Source organism: Bufo bufo, chromosome 1 (assembly GCF_905171765.1).
Source record: "Bufo bufo chromosome 1, aBufBuf1.1, whole genome shotgun sequence".
Lineage (NCBI taxonomy): Eukaryota > Metazoa > Chordata > Amphibia > Anura > Bufonidae > Bufo > Bufo bufo.
The window spans coordinates 534,623,191-534,648,978 of record NC_053389.1 but is presented as its reverse complement, the minus strand read 5'-3'; the positions used below and the strand labels follow the sequence as shown (position 1 = coordinate 534,648,978).

The following is a 25,788-nucleotide window of genomic DNA, read 5'->3' as shown; positions in this document are numbered from 1 at the left end:
CATCCCTAGTTAGAGTGGGCCACCAATAAGGTCTAGAAACCAGATCCCCTAACTCCTGCACCATCTGCGTCAGATTAGAGACATAGTCAGTCAGGGTCACCAGAGGATTCATAATACAGTGGTTATTGGGCCTGTTAATCTGTAACGGTCGCGTACACACACACACAGGGGGAAGGGAAGTGACCACTGCGCTCCACCCTTACCCCTGGCCCTGCCTACTTGCCTCGCGAGTCCTAATGACAGGGGACAACTGGACGGCAATCCCTAACTTGGAGTAAGTGCAGGGATGACAGACAGACAAACAACAGGACGTGAACGGACCGAGTCAATACCAGGAAAGCTGCAAAGTACAAATGGAGCAAGCAGAGAATTGTCAGGAGAAGCCGGGGTCATAAATACCAGGAGAGCAGAGAAGTACAAGAGGAGTCCTAAGAGAGTAGTCAGGTGGGAGCCGAGGTCACAATACCAGGACGGATGCGCAGTACAGGAGGATCAGGCAAAAGGATGGTCAAGGAACAGGATCAGGTAAGTATTCAGCAGTCCAACAAATACCAGGAACCTAGAAATTAACAGGCAACCTGTAGCTAGCAGGCTGCCTGTATTTATAGTGGGGAGTGAGGGTCATGCGACGTGGCCAGCGTCACATGACCGACAGACCAACCAGTCGAGCACCGAGTGATCAGCTCGGCGCTCAAGGCAGACTTAGGAGCAAGGAGCCACCCAGCTAGTAAAGCCGCCCTGGGAATGAGGTCAAACACAGAACCTCATTCCAAAAGCTAAGCAACAGTTCTGCGGGCAATGGGGGACCGAGTGCACCTTCGGAACCCCGTGACAGCTGTACAGCAGAACACAACGCTGTACAGCCTCAGTGCAGGGCTGATCGGTGTGAAAGACCCAAAAGACCCTGTACTCTCTCGGCCTTGGCGGTCACATGACCACCGTGCCGGAAAAGGAAGCACATGTGTATACAGCGATCTAGAAGGCAGGGACACCTGGGAACTCTCCCTGCCTTCTCTCTGGGGTGGCCTGCTGTCACTGACAGTGGGCCCCCCGCTCGGCAGCTGCACGATTAGCGTGTAGCTGCCATCTCTGAATGGACGTTCCAGAACGTCTATTCAGAGATAAACATCCACCCATAGGACTTTTATGTCCTATAGGCGGATGTGAAGTGGTTAAGAGCTTTAATTTGGGGCTGCAAGGAGGAGGAGCAGGAGGAACATTGTGACCCCTGGCTCCACGGCACGGTGTTGGACTCTGAAGTCATCTCCACATCATACTGCTGCGACTGGAAGGAGGAGTGAGCCATCCAATCCACAATCTGATCCTCTTTCTTCTCAATTATAATGTTGCGCCTTTCCAAAGCCATCATGGACAACTGTGGCCTACTGCTGCTACAACTACTACTTCTGGCTGGATAGTTGGTGCACTGTACACTATGTCTCCATAGCATATCTGTAACAGTGGCTGCTGTGCGCCGCTGTTCTCCTGCTTACCGCAGCGGTCCTGGGCACCGTGTTTAGCGGTGATCTGCTGCCCGTGCCTCTACAGCGGAGGCGAAAAGCTCTGACGCTAGGGGTCCCTTTAAGGTGTAATGAGAGTTTTTGTTGTGATGCCAGTTGCATTTCAGCAACAAGGGACGAAGTCCCCCTCAGTAGATGGTGATGGTGGTACCCAGGTGTAGGAATGCCAGAGTGATGTAAGGGTAGAGTATAGTGTGCCTTTAGGTGTGGCTGCGTACATGTCACGGTGCTCCTACCTGGATATCCTGGAACCCCAGGCGTGGTCGCCCGCTGCAGAGCAAGGGATCAGTTGATGAAGGGGATGAAGAAATGAAATGAGTCCAGACTTGAAGTTGATAACAGCTTTACTTGAATAAACTTGCATCAGAGAACAATCTTCCAACTTTATCTTGGTCACCGGCAGGCTTTGGCATTAAATCTTGCAGGCAAACACATTCGGCGTTGCTACATCTGTCACTCTTTAGCTCTGCTGTGCTAACTGGATTAAATATAAACTTTTCCTTTCTGCTGAACTAAGCTTACTGTAGTCTGACTCTTTATCTTGATCTGTATATTTTGCTTTGTCCAGGGAACTTCTCCTCCTAGCTTCTGAGGCTCTTTACTCTTTTCACTTTTGTTCCAGCAGAGCTGATGGTGCTCTACTGGCCTTGGCAGGGCCCGTCCATCAGGCACTAGGGCCTGCTTTTTACCCCATAGAGGGGATCCTCTAGACCACCACCTGTCCCCAAGGAGGGAAAGGCTAGACTGCCTTTCACTAACTAAACTCCTCCCTCTCTAGAGAGGGCTACAATGGAAGGAAGGTTCCACTCTAGGCAAACTAGCTTTGCCAATCTTGCTGCCACCTGCTGGTAAACCAGGCACAATACACTTACACAGTTGAAAAATCAGAAATACAAATACACAATATGTAGGATCTGTCAATAAATAGACATGATGACACAGAATATACTATAGGAGATAGTAGAGGGGCACAAAAGGTGGTAATGCCACTCTGGGCGTTATACACTATCCAATTCACTGCTGCAGTCCTGGGCTCTGTCCTTGCTGGTACTGTTTGTTCTGGGATCCGCTCCACAGTTTCCTTTTAGCCCTGGCCAAAGCATACTTGCTGCTTCTTCCCTGCATGACTTCATTAAGGGCCGGCATGCGTCACTTCTTGTGCTTTATGGGTTAGATCATGGGACTTTGTTGACCAATCCTAGCCCACCTGCATGTATACAAGTGGCTCAGCCCCTTCCCTGAGTGTCAAGGTCCTTGTGTCCTGCAAAGTTTGCTGATTTCTCTGCTTGCATTTCTGTGTACCTGACCAGTGCTTGTGTTTCTGGACTCCGCTACCTGTTTTATCCATGCCTGCTTGCCTTGATTCTCCTGTTGCCGACCAGGACTACCTGACCTGTACCGGTGCCGCCTGCCCTGACCTATTAATTGTTTGACTTCACCTCTGCCTCATCCTTCAGTCCTGCACTGTTGCTCCTGGTTACGACTCAGCCTGCTGACTAGGTCTGTACCTCTGGTACCTTTCTCAGGTACCTCCTGGTCCGCCTGGACCAGCTGCCTCGTGTGCCAATCCTCCTAAAGAGGTAGCGACCTGGTGTTCCTCTCGGGAAGCCTATCTCCACCATCAGGGGTACTGTGAAGAACGAGGGGTTCACTTAGACAATGCCCTTAGAGGAGGTAGGACGCGTGGCACGGTGGGTTCACATTTGCTGGTTTGTGACAATATCATTGAGGCTATGATTATGTAAGATGTGAAGAAAGGGAAATGAGGTATCACAAATGAAAAATAAAATGAGAAATTCAACAAACGTAATATTTACAGTACTATTCTGTAATAAAAGCACTAAACATACAGTTCTAGAAATACCCAAAGTAATGTGTCTGATTAAGATGGCAAAAAGGTCCCCACAAATGAATGTCCTTATTTTACCTAGTCGCAAAATCTGCTGGTCAACCACAGTCACCACTTCTTCACCTCTTCTTACACAGTCACCTCTTCTTATACTTCTGGTGTAAAAATATGATTTGCTCCACACTTTAAATACATACATAGGAGTGTGACTGTTGGCAGGAATAAAGATGTCACACATACTGTACATAGTTTATATTATGGTATATTAAATCAAAATAGACAATGTATAAAAAAAATTACAGTAATAATCACCATCACATGTTAAATTATGAATGAAAAACTGTATTAAATTAATAAGATGGTTTCAAGTTTTTGAATAGGCATTGTGTGATGGAAAGATTTTATTCTTTTATCTCTCACTCTACAGTCAGTAATGGCTGTTTTCAATGATGAACCTCATAACTCATAAGCAATATAACGGTACCCTTGGGATCACTGTGTTATGTTGGTGGTCTACGCCCACGTGAGTCCCTATGCTCTCAACAGGTCAATCACCATGTTTCTGCACCTCTGGAGGTTCGTGCCTGACTACATCTTCCTGTGCCTTTCCAGTGGGCACAGCTGCCAAAGGACTGATCCAGCCTCTGCTTGGGTTCCTTCTAGGCCTATGCAGACTGTATGTACTGTCTGCAATCTCTCCTCTCCCTAGGGCACACATATCCCCCTTGTCCTTTCCAATAGGTTCTAGTTGCTAGTTTCCTGCAAACGTTCATCAACCTTCTGTTCGCTTGTCTGTGTACCAACTACTGCCTATTAACTGGATTTGGCCTGTTGCTGCGTAACTCTGCTTGTTCCTTGTATTGACACAGTGCTGCCCACCCTGACCTTTAGACTGTTTACTGGACTGCATGTACACTGCCTGCCCTTGCCTTGGCCAGTTTACTGACTGTGGTTTGCCAGATCCCTCGTGCTATGCATCAGTGGCTCTCTATCCTTGTAGGCAGTGGCGTACCTACCATATAGGCAGACCACGCAGCTGCTATGGGGCCCGTGAAGAAGAGGGGCCCGCAGTGGTGGAGAGGCCCCACCCCCTTATTGCTTCTGTCTATCTTTCTAAAGCTAAAGGACCTTTGATGATGTCATCACAGGTCCTGTAAGGGAACTGCACAGTGTAAAGTGTAGTTCCCAGGTTAGAACAGTGCATCTGACAGGACCTGTGATGACATCATCTTCAACGTCACAGGTCCTGTAGGATCTAGCAAAGGCACTGCACCAAAAATGGTGTAGTTCCTAGGTTTGAAAGGTACATCTACCAGGACCTGTGATGATCACAGGTGTGATCATCACAGGTCCTTCAACTCCTAACAGCAAGTATTAGAAGTTCACAATCAGCTATGCATTGATCCATACAGACTGGAATGGAGTGGTAAGAGGAGGTCCTCCACTTCTCATCATTTACACCCCCCCTGTTTTTACTCATTGCTCACTTATGTATAATACTTCAGACAGTTAGTGACCATTACCTCATGTACCTCACACACAGTGACCATAATGTATAACTGACCACATATTTCTGTAAACACTGCATCTACAGTGTTATACCTTGTATGTCTCACATCAATACACTGCTCTGTGTGTGTATATATATATATATATATATATATATATACACACACATAGCATCTATAATACTATGTAATATATGCAGTGTGTACAAATATATAGTATATACAGCAGTGTACTGATATGTGAGGTACGCGGCATAATTTATACCTCATACCTCACGTCAATACACTGCTGTATTTAGTATATATCTGTACACACTGCATCTATTATATCTCATATATCAGTAGACTGCTGTATATAATATATCTGTACAGACTGAATCTATTATACCTCGTACCTCACATATTACACTACTGTATATACTATATACCTGTACACAATGCATATATTATACCTCTTACCTCACATATCAGTACTCTGCTGTATATACTATAAATCTATACACACTGCATCAATTATACCTCATACCTCACATAACAGTACACTGCATATATACTATATACCTGTACACACTGCATCTATTATACCTCGTACCTCACATATTACACTACTGTATATACTATATACCTGTACACACTGCATATATTATACCCTGTACCTCACATATCAGTATTCTGCTGTATATACTATAAATCTATACACACTGCATCTATTATACCGCGTACCTCACAGATCAGTACTCTGCTGTATATACTATACATCTATACACATTGCATCTATTATACCTCGTACCTCACATAACAGTACACTGCTGTATATACTGTATATCTGTACACACTGCATCTATTATACCTCTTTTGTGTGCCAGGGCTGTTTTGTAATCCCAATCCAGCCCTGATGGTATAAATTATAAAACGCAGCAGCAAGCATAGTTCATGGAGCAAAGGGAGAGGCCTGGAATGGGTATTGGGAGGGGCTATAAAAAAGGAATGGGGGCCCAATTTAGATTCTTGCTATGGGGCCCAGTGATTTCTATGTACACCCCTGCCTGTAGGTCAGCTGCGACTAAGTAGAGACTACTCCAAGAGGTAGCAGCCTGGTGGTTCCCCTGCATTGTAGTCCAGGTCCCTGTATAGGTATTAAATGGTGAAAAACTGTATCCCGTGAGCTTCATTGCATGGATTTCCATGCCCAAGGCTGCATTCAAGCCATACATCACCAAGCACAATGCCCTGTGTCAGATTGATTGGTGGAGTGGACTCTGGATCAGTGGAAACATGTTCTGTGGAGTGACAAATCATTCTTCTCTATCTGACATTCTAATGGATGAGTCTGAGTTTGGTGAATGCCTGAATGCCAGAAGACCATTACTTGCCTGACTGCATTGTGCCAACTGTAATATCTGGTGGCAGAAGGATAATGCTATGAGGTTGTTTTCCAGCATTTGATCTAAGTCCCTTAGTTCTAGTGAAGGGAAATCTTAATGCTTCAGCATACCAAACCATTTTGTACAATTGCATGCCTCCAACTTTGTGGCAACAGTTTGGGGAAGGTCCTTTCTATTCCAGCATGACTAAGCTGCAGTGCACAAAGACTTTCTACAAGACTTTCGATCGTGTCTGTGTGAATTGTTACCCATTCGTCTAGAAGAGCATTTGTGAGGTCAGACACGGATGTTGGACCAGAGGGCTTGGCTCACAATCTCCCTTCTAGTTTATCCCTAGAATGTTTGATAGGATTGAGCTCAGGGCTCTGTGTGGGTCTTCACACAGCTGGTGGTTTAAAGCCTTGACTATGTCAAGAAATACCTGCCCAGAAGAATGCAGCTGGAGGCCAGGGCAGTTGTCTGTTTGTAGTTTAGCTCCATTCAATGGGCTTAAACCACAAGTAGTTCTGCAACATTCAAAGTGAAAGTCTCCATGGTTTCTGCAGCAGAATACTTGGTCTAGTCTAAGTTTACATTCTCTATTAGACAGGGCTCGTAAATCTTGCCCGTTGTCATGTGTTTTGTAATTAAGAATATTGTGATGCCATAGTATATTATAACTTCCAGAAACAAAATGATCCATAAGTCACTGTGGATTCCATTATGTCTTTTCAAAATATAAAATATGTTTTCTTTACCGTTCCATACTGACCATCCCAGCTATGGCAAGTAAAGTAGGTCTCATCAACTGCAATGGGCTTAACATACTCATTAGGCTTATTCCAAATAAATCCTCTATTGTAGGCCACATCCCTTTCCCTGCTTTGTAAAGAAAGTTCACCTATTAAACTGTTTTGTGTTCACACTTCAATAGCATTAGCTATAAATCTATAATGATATCATATTTTGTATTTACTTTATTGACATCTTTACATATACATTTATATCTATCTATCATGTGCTAGCCATACTCTATATGCTACTCTCTTTCTATTTTACAAGTGAAGAAAAGCACAGCTGTGACTGGTGGTCACCAGCACATATACATTGTAGTTTTTTCCTTATACACACTGAGTTCCCTTCCCCCCTCTGTACTGTCTGATCTTGCTTATAATTGGAATAGTGGAAACCATGGAAACCATCCATTGGGTTATGTCAAATGGGCTGGCTGCTATAAAATATGTATAGATGAGGGCATTCATTTGAATAAACAGGAAACAGATTATTTTTACCCACTGTGCTTTATTAGCGACATATGTTGATCATTTTAACTATTGTAATTTGTGTGCCCTGTTAGATAATATTAGCCTCCAAAATTATTCAGAAAAGTGCAAATAATTATTATGTATTTTTTGTATTATTAATTTGTTACTTGTAAATCTGGCCGCAAATCATGCAAATCCTCAAATTTTTTATATATGGTATTTTTAGATAATCTAGTAATACTCTAATGCAAGCTACTATATTATTATTTTTTGCCTCATTCTTTTTTTCTACATGAGTAAACTAGGAGAAGCATAACCAATTCTAACAATTGTAAGGAAATTATTATTGTTTTTTTTTTTTTTTTAAAGGGAACGCTATGACCTTATACAACCTCCAGCTGCGCCCTGAGAAACTAGGTTAATGAATAAGGAATACAATCTCTGAGGATGAATAGGTTCAGAGAGCCCTCTACAGGCCCGTTTGGTTTACTGAGTGTGATTATGCTGATTATCTTTGACAAGACCTGGAGTGTTCTGTGTGATGATAATCCACGTATTAGGCAGCATAATGAGTTTAGCTGGCATGCATGAACATGTTATTTGATGAAGTAGAAATTAACTTGTGAACTGTGAATGTTCACCTTATATATCTGGTGCCTATCTATTCATATTGTATGTAACCTACTAATTGCAAATGTTATGTAAGTTTAAAATGATGGTGAATATAAAAGGAAACACAGGTTAAGAAAAGACATGTAACCACTGAGGCCACCAGAGAGACCCTGAACCTGTCGAGTTGGTGGGGCGGCAATGGAGCCACAGCCCATCAGCACGGACCAGGTAACTATGGTTAACACTTCGGGTCCAGCCGTGCCTGACGGGTGGAATATGTCTCAAAGATGAACAACCCCTTCAATTTTTTTCTAAATTGTTTTTCTTCAACACCTCCCTTCCTCCATCTCTTTTTCTCTGTATCTCACTTTCCCCTGAATTGAATCACTAAAAATTCTGATTCTGACCCATCTCATAATTTTACAAAATTTGGGTCGAACGCAATTAGTTTAGAACCAATTAATGCATCTCTGTTTTAGAAGTATCCACATAAGTAATATTACTTGCCTTTACTATGCTGCTCTAATGAATATGTCTCAGTTGTGGTAAAAAAGCACATTTTGCTCCCATAATTTTACAAAATTCTCATAATTTTACAAAATTTGGCTCGAACGCAATTAGTTTAGAACCAATTAATGCATCTCTGTTTTTGAAGTATCCACATAAGTAATATTACTTACTTTACTATGCTGCTCTAATGAATATGTCTCAGTTGTGGTAAAAAAGCACGTTTTGCTTCCCCTCATGACAGGTTTATTAAACAGTGTTGCTGGAAGTACACCATTAACGGAAAAGCTGGAATTGTATAGATTCTTCATAAGGCATTAGAGCCGGCTGACGCTGAGGGCTTATACATTTCCACTGTGAAACCTCCTCCCTGCTACAAATGATATTTGAATATCTGTGGCAGGAATCCTGCAATTCCCTACAAGGAAAATCTTCCTTCGACAGCTCAGACATTAGGCAGCAGACATAAGACAGGCATGCATTTTTACTTAATAAGCTCATGCTTGCTAGTATTTTATTCTGTCTACAATTGGTACTGTGGTGTTTAGAGTCTCTGTATTATTACTGCATGATATAAACAACCCTGAATATGGCTTACGGCACTTGGTTTGCTCTCAGAACCATCCCACCTCCTCAGGATAGCATTCATCTGTGAATGATGGCCTGTAGGGCGTGTGGAGACTCTACAGCATGAGCATGGCTTAATGCACTGATTTTTCTAAATTACACCTGACAGGCTTTTTTTTAATGAACCAGATGGAGTAAATGACATTAGGATCCTATTGTTCATTTACCTAATTTGTGATCTACTTGTCAAGAAGAGCAAACATGTCTGCCCGTTTGAAAATTTTGCGATCGTACACTTTCGTCCCTGCAATTAAACCAGATCACACTCACAGGGGTTCATTAAGAAACACAGTTAAGGCTGAGTCCACAAACAGATCCTGTAAAAAAAAGATCTTGTGCATCAGGTATGCACATTTGGCATTTGTTTGAGCCATTTCCATCAGAAATTTGTTATTTCAGACAGAAAAAAAGTCCTGCATAGGATGCAGAGCACCATGTGCCATTGATGTGAGAGGTGAATGGCAGCTTCAAAGGTGCATGAGGGTGGACTAAAACCTACAATGAAGCAGCTCACTACCAAAATGAACCAGGGGCTTACCAGATGTGTGCCTAAAACCAAAATTCAGCAAACCCTACTGTGTATGTGATTCTGAAGCAGAAGGATTGTCACTGCACTTCCTCTAATGAACTTGCATCAGCAGAAAAGGCTTCAATTTTCACGGGAGTATCAGAATTGGACCTCCACTAATTTGCAAGGGGTTGCCTTTTCCAATGAGTCACATTTTCTGCTTAATTGAATAAATGGACTTTGGCATATCATGCGAGAAACATCAGAGAACAAACACCCTACAACCATTGCTGGAAGAACACAAGCTGGTGGTGGCAGTGTTATTGTCTGGGGAATGTTTTTGTGGCATTCTCTGGGCCCACTCATCCATGAGGTAGACACTAAACCGATTTGGGTATGAACCTATCCTTGCTGATCACATACACCCATACATGCTGATTGTCTTTCATGGGGCGGATGGGATCTTCCAGCAAAACAATGCGACATGTCACATGGCTAGAAATGTCTGACTTTGGTTGGAAGAGCATGACTAAGACTTTCAAGTGTTAACCTCGACCCCAACTCCCCAGACTTAAACTAAACTGAGCATCTGTGGGGCCACCTCAATCACCGTGTTTGCTTTATGGATCCTACCCCACACAACCTCCAGCAGCTGCAATGCAGTCAGCATGGCCATAGATACCTGTGACAACCTACGCTTGCAGCGTTCGGGTGTCGGCCTGGCCGTGCGGAGGCAAGCGGATCCGTCCAGACTTACAATGTAAGTCAATGGGGACGGATCCGTTTGAAGATGACACTATATGGCTCAATCTTCAAACGGATCCGTCCCCCATTGACTTTCAATGTAAAGTCTGGACGGCTCCGTTCAGGCTACTTTCACACTTAGAATTTTTTTTAAACTATAATGCAGACGGATCCGTTCTGAACGGATCCAAACGTCTGCATTATAGGAGCGGATCCGTCTGGGCAGACACCAGACGGACCCGCTCTGAACGGTAGTGTGAAAGTAGCCTACACACGCAAATTGCGGGTCCGCAACACACCAGCCCGTCACCCCCATAGAAATGCCTATTCTTGTCCGCAAGCTGCGGACAAGAATAGGACATGCTCTATCTTTTTGCAGAGCTGCGGACCCAAAATCGGGCCCGCGCTCCGCAATTGCGGCTGCAGACAGCACACTGTGTGCTGTCCGCATCCATTCCGTCCCCATAGAGAATGAATGGGTCCGCACCCAGCCTTAGGCTACTTTCACACCTGCGTTTAGGTGCGGATCCGCACCTATAATGCAAACGCTTAGATCCGTTCAGAACGGATCCGTTTGCATTACCATGAAAAAAAAATATATATATATATATTTTTTTTTTATTTTTCCTATAATATATATATATATATATTTTTTTTTTTTTCCTATAATGCAGATGTTTGGATCCGTTCAGAATGGATCCGTCTGCATTATAGTTTAGAAAAAATTCTAAGTCTGAAAGTTGTTCAGACGGATCCGTCCAGACTTTACATTGAAAGTCAATGGGGACGGATCGGTTTGAAAATTGAGCCATATGGTGTTATCTTCAAACGGCTCCGTCCCCATTGACTTACATTGTAAGTCTGGACGGATCCGTTTGCCTCCGCACGGCCAGGCGGACACCCGAACGCTGCAAGCAGAGTTCGGGTGTCCGCTTGCTGAGCGGAGGCTGAACGCTGCCAGACTGATGCATTCTGAGCGGATCCGCGTCCACTCAGAATGCATTGGGGCAGTACGGATGCGTTCGGGGCCGCTTGTGAGAGCCTTCAAACGGAGCTCACAAGCGGAGCCCCGAACGCTAGTGTGAAAGTAGCCTTAGCCTGGCTGCTGAATGCAAGGACAGTCTCCTGGACATTGCCAGCACCTTACCCAAGCCAGTGTACTTTTTTAAAAAGCGTTGCATGACTAGGTTAATGATGTGCAGCATTCAGGTAACCATGATGTTGCTTCCATTGTTGCTGACCACCTTGCCCAGTTGGAGTTGACAGAGTGCAGGCCAGCGAGATGTTTGCTGCTTGATGTACTTTAGTAACTACTCACTTTTGTGGCTAATCTCACCCAGGCTGATCAGCTCCAACACCGCATGGCAACGCTTGACTTGACAAATGTGATAGGAAGGAGGGAGAGTGGGAGCGATGTTGTGCACTGCTGCCGTTGTGGATGGGAGCATGTCCACAGAGGAGGAAGTGGAGGATAAGTGACTGGTGTCGGAGCCAGGCTGACACAATCATGGTAGGGTTAAAAGGACCTTGCTTTGTTGCTGGGGTGCTGCTTCACTGCTCCTGCAAAGTAAAACATTGACCTATTGGGCCGTAGAAGACATGTATTATCCCTTCCCATAACAGCTGCTTCAAGTGTCCACTGTGATGTGCACCTTGCCACACAGTGAGCGGCCTACATTCTTCAGTCCTTACCCTCCATGCCATTTCATCAGAAGGTTATATATCATGGTGGGCTCCATATCCCCCTACCCATTTCTTGCTCTGCATTCGCCCCAACTACCATCATTGTGGTTGTAGGAGGACAAGGACTGGCCATGGGTCTTTCACTTGGAACCTTTCCCTATTCCAGACATTTTTGGCCTAATTTATATAGTCACACAAAGTATGGAATGGTTTGGAAGTCTGTTTTCTGGAACTTAAAGACATAGAGTCACAATACAATGTCCTTCCCTTTCCACAAATACACTGAAAAAACTGCTACTGACAATTTTCTTTGGAATTATACAGTATCTGTGCCACAAAAAAAATTGGGCCTAATGTCCTATGTGCGATCAAATATGTAGATTCAGAAGAAAGCTTTCTCTAGTGTAAAACACAAGCTGTCAACCTACTATGAGATTATCCCCCCCTCACCACCCAAACCAACACTGGAACTGTCTGGAGATGTCCTGACACTGATTTTGGGCTAGCATTTCACAAGTTTTCACTTAGGGATTTAAAACACTACCCTAAGTATTATAAAATACGTGTTGTACACTTGTATTGATACATTTTGCTAATTAAAAAAAACTTGATCTGTCTGAAGATGATCTGACCATTTTTGGAATAGTATTTGACATGCTCTAACCGAGAGATTTAAAATGCTGCCCTTTGGATTGCAAAATTATAAATTGCACATTTGTATTGCTATATTTTGCAAAACAAAAAACCTTTTAACTGTCTGGAGATATCCTGAAACAGATTTCGGACTAGTATGTATTCGGACCCTCTGTATTGTAAAACATACATTGCTCTCTTATATTGCTATATTTCTCAAAGCAAAAAAAAAAGAACTGTCTGGAGATAACCTGGGGCATCTTTTAGTCTAGTATTTCATGTGCCTGGAGATGCCTTGACACAGATTTCGGACTAGTAATTCACATGTTTTTATTGGGGGGGGGATGTTATTGCAGTTAGCTGCATTTAAGGTTCTGCAGCAATTTCAGCTGTGTTATAAGGCAATAACTGCAGCTAGAAGGTACTGCCAGGCACACCTAGCCTCAGCTCCCCAATCTTCACTCCCTGACTGAAAGCTTTCACTGTCTTTCCCTATTCTACACAATTATTCTTCTTTCTAGCCTTTCCCTTCACTCTCACTGACACTAGAATAGAAGCTTGATTTTGACTGTGCACTGTCCTTAAGATCATTTTATGTCAGGCACGGTATAGACCCATCCACCTTCATGCACAGCCCAACACAGAATGACATTCTGCTTCTTCTGCACCTCTCTACATGCTGTAGCACTGAATGGCTCATCCAGGCCGTCTGTCGGCTAGAGAACCAATCAGAGCAAGCCCTCCTAGCCCATTTCCTCTTAGGGTCATGTGAACATCCTTCTTTTTCCTCCATCGTGCTTTTGCCCACCAACACATGCGGTAGAATGGTGCTGCGCACCGTTTTACTGGCTTAATCCGAAGTGAACCTCAAAAACTTCACATTCATCTGGTAGATTACATTTTAGGAAGTTCGTAAACAAACCAGGTTTGTTGAAAATGTTTTCCATTATCTCTAATCTCTCTCTCTCTCTCTCTCTCTCTCTATATATATATATATATATATATATATATATATATAGTGGGGATTCGCTCTGGTAGACAGGCTGTGCGGACGCAGTACAGGGGCATATTACCAGTTCTTAAATCAAACTTCCGTGTTTATTCACACATAACGCAAAAACAAAATGTCACTTTGCAGCCTTGGTGTTAGTTCACACACAGTGGAAAGTCCACATAGCAAAAATCACCTTGTTGGCAGTTCTGCCTCCAGCAGTCCATAGCAGGCTTTTAGGGGGCCTGTTTCCCTTACAGATGGTTCTCAGCCCTCCAGCATGGCACAAGCATCAGATCCCAGCACACACACCTCCTGAGCTCCACTGTCAGACTGAGGTAATCCTCCTCACCTGGCAGTGCTGGCTGGTTTTTAGGTTTGGCAAAACCCAGTCTGGAACATGGGGAGAAGTCACCTACCCAGCACTTTGACTACTCCCAGTAAGAGCCATCCCAGATAAGCTATACAGCCATACTAAGTATTTAGGTGTCAAACAGCAACTGCTGCTGACACATAAAAACCGTCTCTTACTCCAGGAACCTCAGTGACATGTACTTATCATCCACGATGATTCCTTGTACCTTCTTACAATATATTTATATATATATATATATATATATATATATATACACACATACATTGACATAGTATCTGCCATTATTACCTCTTGGGGTAGGATATTTGATAGTTTGACTACTTTACTTGTAAAGAATGCTTTCCTGTATTGATGTCTAAAGTAAATTTCTTCCATGACTGTATCTCTTGTATGTAAAGAATATCCCTTATACCTCTGTAAACACTTTGGAAAGGATAATAATATGGTAGTATAATAACGGTAATGTTTCATATAATGCACATACACTTTATGATCAAGGGAAGCAGTAATCATACAATTGACAAGTAATGAAAACAAATGAACCCCAAGCAACAATGAAACTAAACGAGAGACAACCCTGCCTGTAAGAGCAGTATACTCTAGAGAGAAGGAGAGGGTGACACAGCAGCTATACAGAGTTCAAAGTGCATCTTTCTGCAATTACCATTACAAGTGTATGAACAATGGGGGCAATTAGTCAGCTGGTATCTGTGCCAACACAATAAAAAGTACATTTCCATGCAACATGTTTCTAGGTGGATAAAAGACTGCTGTTGCAGCTAAATGAATCTGATATAAGAGGCATCCACATTAGTTGCAGAAATGTATGTGACGAAAGATCCATTCCATAAACCTGATGTAGAATTGCATGAATTGTGACAAACTCCACACAGATAAAGCTGGGTTCACACGCAAACATACACACACACACACACACACACACACACACAAACACACTTATTTTGACCATCAGATCTATTTTACAAATAATGAATTTTGTCTGAGCTGGCCACTTATACACCCAATTAGTTTGTTAGGATACAGCTAGTTCTTATCTTCTGCATGTGTTATGATTGGCCTCAAATAAAACCCGCCGATTCCCCACAATTGGTTGTCTTTCAAATGATGGCCAAGTCACAGAAATTTCTACAACAAAATCTGTGTGATCTAGTCCAAAAACATTCTTGAAAAAATGCATTTTCAAGACAGCTGAAAGCTGTGGATGTTAGGTCCAAAAGGGGGCCTGGGTTAAAAGTTTCATAGGATTGGAGCAAGCTCATGAGAAGTCCTGAAGATGGGAGTGAAAAGTTATGGTGAGGGATGATAATGGCTATAGCTTATTGTAGCAAAGGCTACTGGAGATAATGTGGACCCTCTGGATTTACTATAGGGGAAAAACAGGGAACGGAGTACAGTATTATAAAATGGTCACCCTGAAACACCTCAAGGGGTATGGACTTTCCCACAGGGAAACCCCTGATCACTACCCCCAGGAGTGTGGATTGAAAGAAGACAACAATCTATTATATCAAGGCAGTAAAAAACAAGAAAACAGAGCTCATAGTACCAAAACTAAAAATATAATTTTATTGTAACATGATTAAAAAATATATATAAAGCAATAAGTAATGTGCCGTTAAAAAGTGAATGGAATGAGAAAAAGAGCGCCACCCTGGGATAGCACACGTGTGAAATGTAAAAGGTGGTGATCAATGGAATAGATTATATACGGTACAGTGACCAGCCAATGATCAAAAAAATGCAACCTAAATGACTGATGAGTCAGCGGTCAAAAGAGAACCTACACGGCAAAAAAAAGCTAGAACGGGGTTCGCATTGCAAGTGCAACATAAATGAAGTAGGAGCAAACCTCAGTAATGACTAGATGGGAAATATCCAAAATTAAGTGCCGTATAGGTGAAAAAGAGCAGAGACTCACCAAAAAAAGACCGTGTGCTATATCACCCAGGATGGCGCTACCCCAACGCGCGTTTCGGCGTGCCTTCGTCTGGGGGTAACGCCATCAATGTGAATCATCTATTTACAGGCTCTCTCCACCAATCAGATGTTGATTGTACATAGTTGTCCTCAGCTGTGCATGTATGCTGCCGCGCAGGGCTCCAGTCAAACCGCGCCCAGCTACCTCCCGGCCGGCGTCCCGCCTACACGCCCACATCACGTGACGAAGTCACATGATAGAACGATAGCGGCGTAAGGACGCACAGGCGAGAGGCGCCGGGGGCGGCGCCAAGCACCGCGCGCACACACCACAGGAGAGGAGAAGGACAATAACATACACCTCATTGTATAAAATGACTATCTCCACAGAAAATGTAACATCAATTATATGCACTTCCCTTAAATCTCAACCATATAGAGCAAATTAATAAATAATACCGAAAATACAAGTATTACATGATAAATACATAAAATAATGAAACAACAATACGTAAACAGAGACAAATATATAAACATGAATATACAGTGCAAAAATAGATTTGCATTCTGTAATGATGCGAAGCATTTATAAAGTTACATAATAACCAGTGTGTTTATTCATAATAACCGGTTTATACATAATAACCGGTGTGTTTATGAGTATAAAGTGCAGGTGTGCTTAAGGTAATGTGTGAGATATGCAAAATGTGCATAATAGTACAAAATATTGACAAAAAAATCTATAATAGATCCAAGAAAAGTGTATAAGTGAGTGAAGGAGAGGGAAAGGAAGCGGGGAACTAGAAGGGTAATGATGTGTGATGAGTGATGATATAACACAGAATATGAGAGGTGTGTGGAATAGGTGAATAAGTAATAATAATTGATACAATTCATATTGTGAATACCCAAGTAATAGAATACTACAACAAAGTGAAAAAAGTGAGGATAAAGGGAAAGGCAGGGAGGGGAGGGGGGAAAAGGGAGGGAAGAGAATGGAAAACTGAGAAAATAAAGTGACAGTGCATGATAGGAAATAAAAAATGAATATAAACATGATTACCTTGATTACACTCAAGATAAAATATATATATCAGTGAACGTGTAAAAGAAAAAAGGAATTGTAAGGCTGGGTTCACACGAGCGGATGACTGATTATGCTCCGTGCCTCTCTGTGATCTCTTTACTACGAAATCACAGTTGTCACTGTGATTTCATAGTAAAGAGATCACAGAGAGGCACGGAGCATTATCAGTCATGTTAATGCTCCGTGCCTCTGCAGTCTGCATCGGGTCTTGGCACTCTTTCACGGAGCGGATGCCACGCACAGCATCCGCTCGTGTGAACCCAGCCTAATGGGAAGGACAAGAAGGATATATTATATGCAGAAAAAATATTTCTAAAAATATATCTGTGGAGCTGAAATAGTGCTCCAACCAAAGTTCGATGACAAGAGGAGCAGACTGAAGAGAGGTTCATTTTTCGCAGGCATGAATGGATAGAGGGTGTGAAAATGTTACGTGCTATGAAACAAATAATAATAAAGGGGAGAAGGGAGCGAGAGAGCATATTAGAAAAAATGATTAAAAATAATACCTAAAGTGATTATTAAAAAATAATGGGATCCACAGGCGTGGTCCCAGCGGTTAGAGGAAAGATGAGAAACCCAAATTATCATTTAGGCCCCTGGGGCGTAAAGTCCCAAGAGTCCAAATCCAGCGACTCTCCTTTTGAGCTAGCCTCTTTGATACATTGCCTGCACGTAGATCGACCTGGACACTATCAATCCCTCTAACCTTTAAAAGTCTGGGATTGCATGAGTGAAACTCTTTGAAATGTCTCGCAATTGGTTTGGGGACTTCGTCCTCTTTTATTTCCTGTGCATTGAGGATGTCCTTTACATGTTCACGCACGCAAATCTTTAGTTTGCGTGTTGTCAAGCCCACATATATCTTAGTGCATGGGCATGACGCATAGTATATTACCCTCGAACTAGAACATGTGAGAGAGTGGTAAAGCTTAAAGGGCCTCATTCCAGAGGAATCCACAAATTCGAAAGATCGTTCCATGTTAGGACATGCGGCACATCTGCTACATGGTCTAAAACCAGTTTTTGGTCTACCTTGTCCGATACAAAGTTGGGGAGATGCTGGTTGTAAATAACTTCAGACTAAATTATCTCGTAGAGTCTTAGCTCTTTGTGCTGTAACTAAAGGTCGCATAGATAGAAGTTTTTCTATATCATGTAATACTTGTATTTTCGGTATTATTTATTAATTTGCTCTGTATGGTTGAGATTTAAGGGAAGTGCATATAATTTATGTTACATTTTCTGTGGAGATAGTCATTTTATACAATGAGGTGTATGTTATTGTCCTTCTCCTCTCCTGTGGTGTGTGTGCGCGGTGCTTGGCGCCGCCCCCGGCGCCTCTCGCCTGTGCGTCCTTACGCCGCTATCGTCCTATCATGTGACTTCGTCACGTGACGTGGGCGTGTAGGCGGGACGCCGGCCGGGAGGTAGCCGGGCGCGGTCTGACTGGAGCCCTGCGCGCCAGCATACATGCACAGCTGAGGACAAGTATGTACAATCAACATCTGATTGGTGGAGAGAGCCTGTAAATAGATGATTCACATTGATGGCGTTACCCCCGGACGAAGGCACGCCGAAACGCGCGTTGGGGTAGCGCCATCCTGGGTGATATAGCACACGGTCTTTTTTTGGTGAGTCTCTGCTCTTTTTCACCTATACGGCACTTAATTTTGGATATTTCCCATCTAGTCATTACTGAGGTTTGCTCCTACTTCATTTATGTTGCACTTGCAATGCGAACCCCGTTCTAGCTTTTTTTGCCGTGTAGGTTCTCTTTTGACCGCTGACTCATCAGTCATTTAGGTTGCATTTTTTTGATCATTGGCTGGTCACTGTACCGTATATAATCTATTCCATTGATCACCACCTTTTACATTTCACACGTGTGCTATCCCAGGGTGGCGCTCTTTTTCTCATTCCATTCACTTTTTAACGGCACATTACTTATTGCTTTATATATATTTTTTAATCATGTTACAATAAAATTATATTTTTAGTTTTGGTACTATGAGCTCTGTTTTCTTGTTTTTTCGCTTGTTTTACTCGGGAGCTAGTACCGAGTTACAACTACGGGTGTCCTTTTGGTTTTATTGGATGGACACTGTTTTCCATTTTTTATCAATTGGACACCTTTGGTCTTTATTGTTTTTACAAGTCAAAGCAAGCAGAGTTTGGTCACAAATAGTAGAGTAGTCAGAATATAGATCGATGCCAAACTAAACTGGAACAAGAACCAAAGGGCCCTTATTTCTCACTGGGTGATGGAGGATGGCTCATGTATACTGGATTGGAGAAGAGCCAGTTTTATTAAAGGGAACCTGTCAGCATAAAAATGTAGTGTAATAAGCAGGAATCATGTCACAGAGCACAAGATGATGAGCAGATAGAATATAAGGGGAAATATTGTACTTTGCTGAGCAACTTCAATATGTCAGCTTTCTGGACAACTGTGAGTGTGACACTGGGGGCAGTTTAACTACAATTATTACATTTTGTATAGAAACTTTAAAGCTGGAATCACACACACAGTTTTTTGGTGTATTTCTTTACCCAAAAACAGGGTTGGATGCTAAATGAAGGACACCTAAAGGACTGATACGTATCCTTTCTTTTATATCCTTGCCTGTGTTTGGCTCAAAAAAAGCATCAAAAACAGTCACAAAACTGCACATGTGATTCAACCTAACAAAAATACCAGTGTTACGACACTCTTTGGATATAAGTAAAGTTGAGCGAACCCGAACTGTAAAGTTCGGGTTCATACCGAACTTTAGGTTTTTTGGCACCCGGACCTGAACCTGAACATTTACATAAAAGTTTCGGTTCGGGTTCGGTGTTCGGCGATTTTTATGGCGCTTTTTGAAAGGCTGCAAAAGCAGCCTTTCAACAAGCATCATACTACTTGCCCCAAAAGGCCATCACAGCCATGCCTACTATTGCCATGGCTGTGATTTGCCAACTGCAGCATGTGACCCAGCCTCTATTTAAGCTGGAGTCACTTAGCACCGCCCGTCACTCTGCTTGGATTAGTGTAGGGTGAGGCTGCAGCTGCTGTGAGGGAGAGATCAGGGAGAAATCTTATTAAGAACCGGTTTATGTACTCAGCGATCTACAGAAAAAGTGTTTTGTGGGTTTCAACTACTGCTGAAAATGAACTTTTTTTTCTTCATTTCATCAATATCAATACCTGATCGGCAGCCATTTTATGCAACGATAGTGCACCAGCATAGGCTATCTGCAAGTCCAGAAATACAGCTTTGTCATACTGGGGTGAAAAAAACCTCTAATATACTGCACATCTGGAATTAGATAAGCATTAGTGAGTGTCACATTTAGGACAGAAATACAGCTTTTTGGTTAGGGTGAAAAAAGCCTCTAATATACTGCACATCTGTGATTACACGTGCATAAGTCACTGTCACATTTAGGACAGAAATACAGCTTTTTGGTTACTGGGGTGAAAAAAGCCTGTAATATACTGCACATCTGTGATTACACGTGCATAAGTCACTGTCACATTTAGGACATAAATACAGCTTTTTGGTTACATACTGCACATCTGTGATTACATGTGCATAAGTCACTGTCACATTTAGGACAGAAATACAGCTTTTTGGTTACATACTGCACATCTGTGATTACACGTGCATAAGTCACTGTCACATATAGGACAAAAATACAGCTTTTTGGTTACTGGGGTGAAAAAACCCTCTGATATACTGCACATCTGTGATTACACATGCATAAGTCACTGTCACATTTAGGACAGAAATACACCTTTTTGGTTAGGGTGAAAAAACCCTCTGATATACTGCACATCTGTGATTACACGTGCATAAGTGATTGTCCCATTAAGGTCAGAAATACAGCTTTTTTCTTACTGGGGTGAAAAAACCCTCTGATATACTGCACATCTGTGATTACACGTGCATAAGTCACTGTCACATTAAGGCCAGAAATACAGCTTTTTTCTTACTGGGGTGAAAAAACCCTCTGATATACTGCACATCTGTGATTACACGTGCATAAGTGATTGTCACATTTAGGCCAGAAATACGCCTTTTTGGTTACTGGGGTGAAAAAAGCCTCAAATATATTGCACAGCTGGGATTACACGTGCATAAGTGAGTGTCACATTTAGGCCACAAATACCGCTGTCATATAGAGTTTTAAAAAATAATTTTAGTGCAATACCCTACATCAGGGTTTTTATTGGCGGTTAATTTTTTTTAACCGACTTAACCACTTTTTACTTTGCTTTGTAAACACTAACTATGAGGCAATCATCTAATAAGGGACGCGGTCATGGTCGTGGTGGTGGTGTTGGTGGAGCCTCTGGTGCAGGGAGAGGACGTGGCCGTTCTGCCACAGCTACACGTCCTACTGAACCTACTACCTCAGGTCCCAGTAGCTGCCAGAATCTTCAGCGATATTTGGTCGGGCCTAATGCCGTTCTAAGGATGGTAAGGCCTGAGCAAGTACAGGCGCTAGTCAATTGGGTGGCCGACAGTGGATCCAGCACGTTCACATTATCTCCCACCCAGTCTTCTGCAGAAAGTGAACAGGTGGCGCCTGAAACCCATGCCCATCAGTCTGTCACATCACCTTCGTGCATATCGGGGAACCTGTCTGAGCCTCAAGTCATGCAGCAGTCTCTTATGCTGTTTGAAGACTCTGCTGGCAGGGTTTCCCAAGGGCATCCACCTAGCCCTTCCCCAGGGGTGGAAGACATAGAATGCGCTGACGCACAACCACTTATGTTTCCTGATGAGGACATGGGAATACCACCTCAGCACGTCTCTGATGATGACGAAACACAGGTGCCAACTGATGCGTCTTTCTGCAGTGTGCAGACCGAAAAGGAGGTCAGGGAGGAAGACTGGGTGGAAGACGATGCAGGGGACGATGAGGTCCTAGACCCCACATGGAATGAAGGTCGTGCCACTGACTTTCAGAGTTCGGAGGAAGAGGCAGTGGTGAGACCGAGCCAACAGCGTAGCAAAAGCGGGAGCAGGGTGCAAAAGCAGAGCAACTGTCCCAAAACAGTTTGCATGCTACTGGCCACCGTCACCAGGGACCGAGCACACCAAAGGCAGCTTCAATGAGTTCCCTGGCATGGCACTTCTTCACACAATGTGCTGATGACAAGACCCGAGTGGTTTGCCCGCTGTGCCTTCAGAGCCTGAAGCGAGGCATTAACGGTCTGAATCTTAGCACAACCTGCATGACCAGGCATCTACATGCGAGACACAGGCTGCAGTGGAGTAAGCACCTTCAAAACCAAGAAAGGGTTCAGGCCCCTCCTGCTCCCTCTTCAGCTGCTGCCTCTGCCTCTTCCTCCGCCTCTGGAGGAACGTTGGCACATGCCGCCCAGCAAACAGAGGATGTGCCACCAACAACACCACCTCCGTCACCAAGCATCTCCACCATGTCACACGGAAGCGTTCAGCTCTCCATCTCACAAACCTTTGAGAGAAAGCGTAAATTCCCACCTAGCCACCCTCGATCCCTGGCCCTGAATGCTAGCATTTCTAAACTGCTGGCCTTTGAAATGCTGTCATTCAGGCTGGTGGAGACGGACAGCTTCAAACAGCTCATGTCGCTTGCTGTCCCACAGTACGTCGTTCCCAGCCGCCACTACTTCTCCAGGAGAGCCGTGCCCTCCCTGCACAACCAAGTATCGGATAAAATCAAGTGTGCACTGCGCAACGCCATCTGTGGCAAGGTCCACCTAACCACAGATACGTGGACTAGTATGCACGGCCAGGGACGCTATATCTCCCTAACTGCACACTGGGTAAATGTAGTGGCGGCTGTGCCCCAGGCGGAGAGATGTTTTTCGCACGTCCTTCCGCCGCCAAGGATCGCAGGGCATCATTCTTTGCCTCCTGTTGCCTCCTCTTACTACTCGGCTTCCTCCTCCTCTTCTACCACCTCCTCATCCGGTCAGCGACAGACCTTCACCACCAACTTCAGCACAGCCAGGGGTAAACGTCAGCAGGCCGTTCTGAAACTGATGTGTTTGGGGGACAGGCCCCACACTGCGCAGGAGTTGTGGCAGGGTATAGAACAACAGACCGACGAGTGGTTGCTGCCAGTGGGCCTCAAGCCCGGCCTGGTGGTGTGCGATAATGGGCGAAATCTCGTTGCAGCTCTGGGACTAGCCGGTTTGACGCACATCCCTTGCCTGGCGCATGTGCTCAATTTGGTGGTGCAGAAATTCATTCACAACTACCGCGACATATCTGAGCTGCTGCATAAAGTGCGGGCCGTCTGTGCGCGCTTTCGGCATTTCCACCCTGCTGCTGCTCGCCTGTCAGCGCTGCAGCGTAACTTCGGCCTTCCCGCCCACCGCCTCATATGCGACGTGCCCACCAGGTGGAACTCCACCTTGCACATGCTGGAGAGACTGTGCGAGCAGCAGCAGGCCATAGTGAAGTTTCAGCTGCAGCACGCACGGGTGAGTCGCACTGCAGAACAGCACCACTTCACCACCAATGACTGGGCCTCCATGCGAGACCTGTGTGCCCTTGTCACGACCGCTACCCCAGCAGCAGTCGTGTCGCACCAGACGGAGGGGTAGGGGGACCCTAATCTACGGATGGGAATAGTATGGCCACCCCTGACTAACCCTAAGCTGGCACCTGTCTGCCCTGATACCCTAGACGGGGTGTGAACCCCGTGCGGCGAGCAGGATGCCTAAACCCTCAGTCACCCTAAAGCCTAGAGTGGGGAAAGGCTGATGGGAGCACTAGTCACCATCACTCATGTCTAGGAGAACAGCAGGGGAAGACAGCAACAAACAAACGTATATCAGAGATAGACTTATCCAGTCACGAGCAGAGAAGGCGATCCCAATCACGACAGTCCACGCTGGACAAGAGCTCCACAGCAACACCATCAAACGATCTCCTTCAAAGGTCAGAATAGAACTGGAAGTAAGGACTATATCTGGCAATGACTGCAAGTGAAAGTGAAACTAATATAGTAGCTGGGAGTGGCAGACAGGACTCACCTGAGAAGGATGCCTACAAACTCCCAGTCAGGACCTGTCTGGATCAGTCACAGTCGTGACAGCCCTGTTGCGCTCTTTCGAGTACTCCACCAACAGGGCCAGTGGGGATGACGCCGTTATCAGCGTTACAATACCACTTCTATGTCTCCTTGAGAAAACACTTAGGGTGATAATGGAAGAGGATGTGGCCGAGGACGAGGAGGAGGAAGAGGGGTCATCTCTAACACTTTCAGGCCAGTCTTTTAGAAGTGGCTCAGAAAGAGGATTTTTGCAACAGCAGAGGCCAGGTACAAATTTGGCCAGCCAGGGCCCACTACTGGAGGATGAGGAGGATGAGGAGGAGGATGGGGATGAAGCATGTTCACAGCGGGGTGGCATCCAACGCAGCTCGGGCCCATCACTGGTGCGTGGCTGGGGGGATACGGAGGACGCAGACGATACGCCTCCCACAGAGGACAGCTTGTCCTTACCTCTGGGCAGCCGGGCACAAATGAGCGACTACATGCGGCAGTGCCTGCGCAACGACTGCAGAGTTGCCCACATTTTAACGTGTGCTGACTACTGGGTGGCCACCCTGCAGAATCCCCGTTACAAAAACAATGTGCCGTCCTTAATTCCCTCACTGGAGTGTGATTGGAAGATGCCCGACTACAGACGCACGCTGGTAGACATGCTCCTGAGAGCATTCCCGACTGACGCCAGGGGACAAGTGGAAGCACAAGGCGAAGGCAGGGGAGGAGGAAGAGATCCCCAGCGCAGCTGTGTCAGCGCTAGCATCTCAGAAGGCAGGGTTAGCATGGCCGACATGTGGAAAAGCTTCGTCACCTCGCCGCAACAACCGGCCCTAACTGCTGATATGGAGCGTGTTAGCAGGAGGCAGCATTTGAACAACATGGTGGAACAGTATCTGTGCACTACACGTACTGACTGATGGTTCTGCCCCGTTCAACTTCTGGGTCTCCAAATTGTCCACATGGCCAGAGCTTGCCCTGTATGCCTTGGTGTCACGGCTGTATGTGAGCAACAATAGTATACACAGTAAAAGAGCTACTGACCGGACCCAAACTAGGGAGGATAAAGGGTGACCCCTGTCAGACCCTCAAAGCTCTCCCTATGCTGCTAAAGCACATGCCCGGATACAAATGGCGGAACGAGGCATGCCCACGTGCCTAAGACTGATGACCACTGTAACCCCTACAATAGTGGAAGGGGCACGGCCACCGGTGCCCTACTCAGTATATGGAGGGAACCGTGGCCACCTCAGATCCAGTCAGAAAACAATCAGGTACACAACAATGTCTGTACACTTAGCTGAAGGTGTTGCAGCCGCAGAGAAGACGGATCCAAGGACAGCTGGCAATATCCGGAGTGCTTGCTGCAGCAGAACACAGGTCCAGTGAACTGATAGCTACAAGTGAAGATACTAAAGCAAGAGCTACAACTGAAATGAGAACTATAATCCACGCCCTACAATAGGAGGAGGGGTGATATAAAGAGAGGGAAATCAAACGCATGAGGAACAGCTGGGAGGAAGGAAACCAAAAGTAAACAGAGCAGT

The 25,788-nt window shown here is 44.6% G+C and overlaps 1 long non-coding RNA gene across 1 annotated transcript; it reads left to right on the top strand.

The window, feature by feature from the left end:
* The first annotated feature begins 1,670 nt into the window (after positions 1-1,670).
* On the top strand, positions 1,671-14,043 carry LOC120982157. Its single transcript, XR_005774855.1, has 3 exons — positions 1,671-1,779; positions 4,043-4,049; positions 14,034-14,043. It is a non-coding gene; the product is annotated as an uncharacterized LOC120982157 (long non-coding RNA).
* The last annotated feature ends 11,745 nt before the right edge of the window (positions 14,044-25,788 follow it).